Source organism: Triticum aestivum, chromosome 4B (assembly GCF_018294505.1).
Source record: "Triticum aestivum cultivar Chinese Spring chromosome 4B, IWGSC CS RefSeq v2.1, whole genome shotgun sequence".
Classification (NCBI taxonomy): domain Eukaryota; kingdom Viridiplantae; phylum Streptophyta; class Magnoliopsida; order Poales; family Poaceae; genus Triticum; species Triticum aestivum.
This window is the reverse complement of record NC_057804.1, coordinates 367,270,886-367,277,710: the sequence shown is the minus strand read 5'-3', so window position 1 is coordinate 367,277,710 and position 6,825 is coordinate 367,270,886. Positions and strand designations below refer to the sequence as shown.

The 6,825-nt window shown below is 43.8% G+C and overlaps 1 long non-coding RNA gene and 1 pseudogene across 1 annotated transcript; one reads left to right on the top strand and one right to left on the bottom strand.

Annotated features, from left to right (window-relative positions):
* Nucleotides 1-6: 6 nt before the first annotated feature.
* Nucleotides 7-2,523, bottom strand: LOC123092197 (uncharacterized). The gene is made up of 3 exons (XR_006444400.1): nt 2,223-2,523; nt 1,300-1,351; nt 7-220 (listed from the first exon to the last, which is right to left on the bottom strand). It is a non-coding gene; the product is annotated as an uncharacterized lncRNA (long non-coding RNA).
* A 42-nt stretch (nt 2,524-2,565) lies between these two features.
* LOC123092196 (CBL-interacting protein kinase 10-like) lies at nt 2,566-5,670 on the top strand (annotated as a pseudogene).
* The last annotated feature ends 1,155 nt before the right edge of the window (nt 5,671-6,825 follow it).

Genomic DNA, 6,825 nt, shown 5'->3' with positions numbered 1-6,825 from the left:
ACGCTAAGACAGGGTGGCAATGGTGTCACGTGCTCGTCTCGGCGTCCGCCGTACAAGGACATTAATGTACTTAAATCCATGCCATCTCCTCTTTGAGAACTCAGGCCATAGTAGCTCTGCAAGCTGCTCATTCCAAACTCGGCCTATTCCCTGTGTAGACTTGTCGCAATCTAGTAAATTCACAATGTCCCTGTTTTGCTGAATGTTCGGAGCCCACGCTCTGGAAAAAAGCAGAGAATAGGTTAGAACAGACTATTATATTTACATACCATGTACAGTTGTACACCAACTTAAATAGTCAAAACATGGGTGAAGCTAAAAATGAGTTGTCTTTATCTGACAAATAGTTTGGACTTTGTAACTGACCAAAAATCAATAACAATGAAACTTATGGACTCTGTGCTACAGCATGGAAGAGAAAAAAAACCAAAAACACAAGGAATACAGTAACATTAGGAATTCTTCTAGCTTAATGCTCATGTATATACAGATTGTGCTCTATCTCTGTTGTTTGAATAACAGAGCTCAGTTTCTTTGCACAGATGTTCAGAATTCATACAATAATTTGCTACAGAAAAACAACACGTTTTCCAGAGAATTAGCTCATTCTCTTAACAATGAAAGCTGCTGATTTCCTTGCAATGTTCAGTATTTATAGAAATAACTTGCTACAGAAAAGCAAAACAATGTTCAGAGAATTAGTACATTCTTGAACAATGGAGGCTGCTGATTTCCTTGCATAGTGTTCAGTATTTATAGAATAACTTGCTACAGAGAAACAAACAATGTTCACAGACTTAGTATATTCTTGAACAAATGCCAGCTGCTTATTTCTTTGAATAGTGTTCAGAATTTCATCCAAGAAAGATCCCCCCTACAGAATAAAAATGAACTGCTAGTCTCAGTTCATTGACTGAAAAAAATGTCATTGTTTCAGAGATGCATCTAGGGATTTCCTTTTCCAATCTCCACAGCCGGTTCGGATACTTGTAAGGATTTCCGCAGAGATGCGCCCCCGAACACTACTTCGTTGTGCTCCGGCGTCAACGAAAGACGAGACTGAGGCGGATGAGTTACGACATGAGACACAGCAATTGAATCATGCCATAGATTCGCTGAACGGGGTTGGCTTCCGGGGGGGCAAGGACCAAAATTGTGAAGTATCAAATGGTAGACATCAAGATGCACCAACAAATGCAGGGCCTGGCTGCATCGTATGAACTGTCGCTTATACTCTGACTTGGATGGTTGTGGGAAAATTGGCAAAAGGTAAATTAATGGCAAAAGAATTCAATTTACCTGTGTCCTACTCCTTTGAACCAATCGAACCAATCCTCTCCGGTGGCCAAATCTGAGAACAAAAACCCCTGTCAGTACTAGCACTTTGACCAGCAAGAAAAACAGAGTGACAAAATCCCAAGGAGGATGGCCCCCGATACTCATGCTGATGCTGCCACATTTCACATTTGGTTAATGCATTAACAAATTAGTCATGGGGCCTGGAATTGGGCCCTAAATCTTAGGTTTTCTAATTGCTAACATAAACAAGTAGGAGTATAGTAAACAAAAGCAAGATAGGACCCAGCCCACATTGAGTGAGTAAACACTAAACATTGTTCCGGCTACCAGATGATGCCAAATATAGTTTTATGGCTTACAAGATTCAAATGAAATCACACATACAAATTGATATCTCGTGTGTGAAGACGATTATCGGCAAGACAATGCAGTAGCTACATAATATGGTTAACTGATAAAATATATTTGTCGAGTTCAAACCAACGCTCATTTAATCCCTGATTTTATCCTGGTAATTTTGACTGGCTTAGAAAAAGGCCTAATAGACAGAGGATGGCTTAGAAAAATCCTATTTTTGTGAAATAGTAAGCAATCCTCTTTTCTGAGCACAGAGCCACTAAGGTGGCCTGCTTTTCTTCAGTTTTGAGATCCATATTGCTCCTATTTTCTTGTACAGCATCCTCACAGGATTAGTCCTTCCAAAGAAATTAAATCATCTTCTTCCTCCTCATGCTGAAAACGAGCAAAGGTGTACCTGACGAACCTATCCATACTAGTTTTATGAGAGCAGAGGTGCCAAAAAATCGACATCCATGTGCTGCTCCCCTGTCAAAACTGGGTGTTCGTGAGCACAGAGAACGTGGCCGCCATCAGCTATGAACTCATCGGAAGTAATAGGGATTGGGGGAGGGGGAGGGGGGTACCGGGACATCCTCGGAGCCGACGCTGACGCGGCTGGGAAGCTTGGTGATGCCGGTGCGGACGCACAGCGGGAGGTTGAGCCCAAGCAGGAGGACGTACGGCTTGAGTGCTGTCAAACCCGTGAATAAAGGTTGCCAAGATATAGGCCGGTTCGCCGGCCGCGATGTTCGTCGCCATTGCTCCGAGTTCGTGCTCGAGTTGAGTTTCTTTGTGCATATGGTTTCCGGGTTTGCGCCAACATATTTCCCAGTATTTCTGTGAAACAAATTGACAGCCTGTGGAAAACCGGAGCCTCACAATCGTCTAGTGGCGACTGGCGAGGTCGATCATCAGATCGGGGCTCCAGGAAGCGTCCAATATAGAGCCAGTGCAAATCCTTGTTCTTCCATTTCGAATGAGACTTGTGATGCAAGGCGACTAAAAAAGTATTTTTGACCCGCTAAGAACAGAAAACAATACGAGTAATAAATATTGACGAACTAGCCCCTGCTGGGACCCTTGTTCAGCGGGTGCAAAGTCGGTACCCTTTCGGGAATCGGAGAAAGATCTCACCGTGGAGCGCCTATAAATACTTCCCAGCGTGGTGTTTGCGCATCCAATACTATTTCTTCCTCCTCACTCTCCACTGCCGCCGCTCACCTTCGATTCTTCTCAGAACCTTCCTGCAAGACTTTGTTTCTTGGCTTTTCTACCGGCGCGGTTCTAATCTCCTCTGCGTCTAGAATTCCAACTCGTCTGGATCAAGTATGTTTCTAACTTTCTACTATCTCATATGTTTACCTTTTATATATGCTTTATGATTTTAATCCTGGTTTACGATTTTGGTACGTTCCAATCTCTCAAGAGGTTAGGAGCAGCAAGGATTTGAATCTTTGACGTGAATCTTGAAGAAACCTCAGCGTTTTACACGCAGCTAATTGCATCTTTCCTTGGCTCTCCTTACGTGATTACACAACCATCACCCGCAAAAAAAAAAGTGATTACACAACCATGAAGTACTCTTTAGAATTCCGTTGATTCAGATCTGTTTTTTCTAGATATGCATGCATGCCTTGGATGATCATTGGTTGGGAGTTGGGACTAACTTTGTCTGTTGTTCCGCTAAATTTCTGAACGATTTGTTTGGTCGGTACTGTACAAATTGTTGAGTTTTTTTGTCTGCAAGCTTTTGGAGCTTTTCAGATATTTTTCTGTTCGTCTGCAATTGTACGTACTAGATGCATGAACGGGACTCAGTAACAAGATCATTTCTTTTGCCATATGTTCTAGAACAAATGATTTTCTCTTCTATAACAAGGATGTTGTTTTCACAGATCATGTTCCATGTCATCCAGCTCTCTCTGCCTTGATATGTTTGTTTATGGCAAAGAGAAACACACACATCTTGATAGTTCAGACCAAAAGATGAAAATAAACATACTTCATAAGAAATCTTATCTATGCAAGATTGCTAGTGCTTGCCCTTATTTTTCTTTAAGAGGCAAGAATCTGCTTTCTGGATTCTTCTGGAAAGCAATAAATACCATTCATATGCGTAAAAACTGGAAAGTTTTCCTCGTTCAAGTGTTTTTTCTTTATTAAAAATATATTCTAAACTCTTTAGTAGTTACGTACCTAATCATTCGTGTGTTTCCTCCTTGCAGTATTAGGCTTTCAGTGCGAAGGTAAATATCTCCTCCACAGGAATGCCGGAAGATGTGCTTGTGTGCTAGAGGACTACCTTGGCTGGGAACTGACAGTCTAGCTTTTGAAGATACTGAAATACAAGAGCTGCTCCATGGGCATACGCAGGATGGTGCTATTTGTGGCCGCTCAACCATCTACCATCTTTGTGGAGATGGTTGAAACAATTGACCATCTGTAGGCGTTGTCCACATCATTGAGTTCTCGATCACCACCTCAAGTTACAACATCACTGCCTTTGTGTACGTAAGAAGCGGCCAAGATGGCAGCTGAGAAGAAGGGAAATATCTTGATGGAGAGATATGAGATGGGAAGACTGCTGGGGCAAGGGAGCTTTGCTAAAGTGTACTATGGTCGTAATCTCAAGACTTCACGGAGCGTGGCCATCAAGGTGATCGACAAAGAGAAGATCTTCAAGTGTGGGCTATGGATCAAGTAAGGCGAGAGATATCTGTAATGAAGTTGGTAAAACATCCAAACATTGTCCAACTGTATGAGGTGATGGCCACCAAAACCAAGATATTTTTTGTGCTAGAGTATGTGAAGGGGGGCGAGCTGTTCAACAAGGTTCAACGAGGAAGGCTGAAAGAAGATGTTGCTCGCAAGTACTTCCAACAGCTCAATAGTGCGGTTGACTTCTGCCACAGCCGAGGCGTCTATCACCGCGATTTGAAGCCTGAAAATCTTCTTCTTGATGAGAACCGAAATTTAAAGATCTCTGACTTTGGTTTGAGTGCACTTGCAGAATGCAAGAGGCAAGATGTGCTGCTTCACACAACTTGTGGTACCCCTGCATATGTTGCTCCGGAACTGATTAGTAAAAAAGGATATGATGGTGCAAAAGCTGACATCTGGGCTTGTGGAGTCATCTTGTATGTACTGTTGGCTGGTTATCTCCCTTTTCAGGACAAATTTGATGGACATGTATTAGAAGATTTACAAAGCAGAACTCAAATGGCCAAGCTGGTTTTCTTCAGATGCCCGGAGGCTTCTGAGACGTATTCTTGATCCGAACCCTGGTACACGGATCTCCTTTTCAGAGATCTTGGAAAATTCTTGGTTCAGGACTGGCCTTGACTCGGGACTGATTAGCTATAACACACCAACGGAGGACATTGTTGCTGTTGACATGGATCCGACTTGTGATCCATTCAGTAGCTGTACAACCGAGACAATACAAGAAGCAACAGAGCTCACTAACTTGAATGCTTTTGACATCATTTCTCTTTCTTCTGGGTTTGATCTCTCTGGCATGTTTGAGGATAAGTCCAAGAAAGAGTCAAAATTCACATCTACCAACACAGCTGCAACAATCATCACAAAGCTTGAAGATATTGCAAAGCGCTTGCGGCTAAGACTCATGAAGAGAGATGGTGGGTTGTTGAAGATGCAGAGCTTGCAACCGGGAAGGAAAGGCATAATGTCCATAGATACCGAGATATTTCAGATTGCACCGAATTTTCATATGGTGGAAATCAGGAAGACCAGTGGTGATACTCTCGAGTATCAGCAGGTTAAACATGATATGAGACCGGCTTTGAAAGACATTATTTGGGCTTGGCAAGGTGAGCAGCCCTAGTAATAGTATGACTACTAAGTAAGCGTAGAAATTGCAAGAATGTGTAATATTTACATGTTGGAATCAATAATGTGCTTGTCTAATTTTTGTAGGTAGTTTAATGTGTTTACTGTCATGTTTTCATTATGAAATGCTACTTCTGTATTGACCATTATTCAATTGAAAACATGAATATTTTAACTTTGGTACTTGCTACTAAGGATTAGAGAAGAATTTCCACCATTGGTGGGTTTTCTCTCTTTATATTCTTTCTTAGGTCTGTTTTCTCTACTACTCCTTCCGTAAAAAAATATAAGAGCGTTTAGATCACTAGTATCTCCGTAAAGAAATATAAGAGCGTTTAGATCACTAGTAGCTCTCTCCGTAAAGAAATATAAAAGCGTTTCGATCACTACTATTATAGAAAAACAGCGTCTGAGAAACAATATATGGATAAATTTTCGCTTACCTATACACCATTGATGCTACGTGAAGTATTTTTTTTTAACGGTCATGGGGGGGGCAGGGGGGGAGGATCCCCACGTGAATATATTGGTCGCTCAGCTACATGAATATTGGTGTTGTGGAACCAAATTGATGCAAGCATATTTCTGAAATCACGGGGGCCCACTGATTTTATGCAAAGTTTGAAGGCTCCAACCGGCACCAATGGTTCAGAAAAGGATATGATGCCAAACAAGTATGACAGGTTAGTCTCACCTTGAGGCTCCATCCAGGGTCATCAAATATGGCGAGGCATGGAACACTCCAGAAACATCTAGATAAGAGATGACTGTCATGCACTTTGAACAGGCTGCAGCCAGATGCAAAGGCTTGACGATAGCTGCTGCCCTGGCCCAGCCTAGCTGCATCCAGCTGTTGACGCGGGGATACGCTGCGGTGAATGGTTAGAGCATCTTCAGCCGCATCCTCAATAGGCTCTCTCCAGGCGATTTTTCCGTGCCGTCCAAAAATCGGTCAGTCGTGCCCGAGGAGCCTGTTTTTCGCCGGTTTTGGCCGAAACTGGTGTCGGCGTACCCAGGCCGAACCCGGCACGTTGGGGGTGTCGGGGGCGCCGGGGCGAGTGTTTTGGCGTGAACGCATTGCGTGCCCGCCGAGTCAGCGACACTCGCCACGTCGTCCTCACAGCGCCTCGGTTCCCCGCGGAAATCAATGCCAAGGCTGCCGCCGGTCAGCTTCCATTGATTCCTCACAGGCGGCGCTCACGGGAGGCGCGATGCCCCCCTCCCCACCACGCGTACACACGGCGCCCGGCTATAAAAGCAACGCCTCTCCCTCGTCTCTAGCCACACCCACCCACAGCCGCCGCCGAGCTCTGCCTCTTTCCCCGCGCTCAGCCGCCG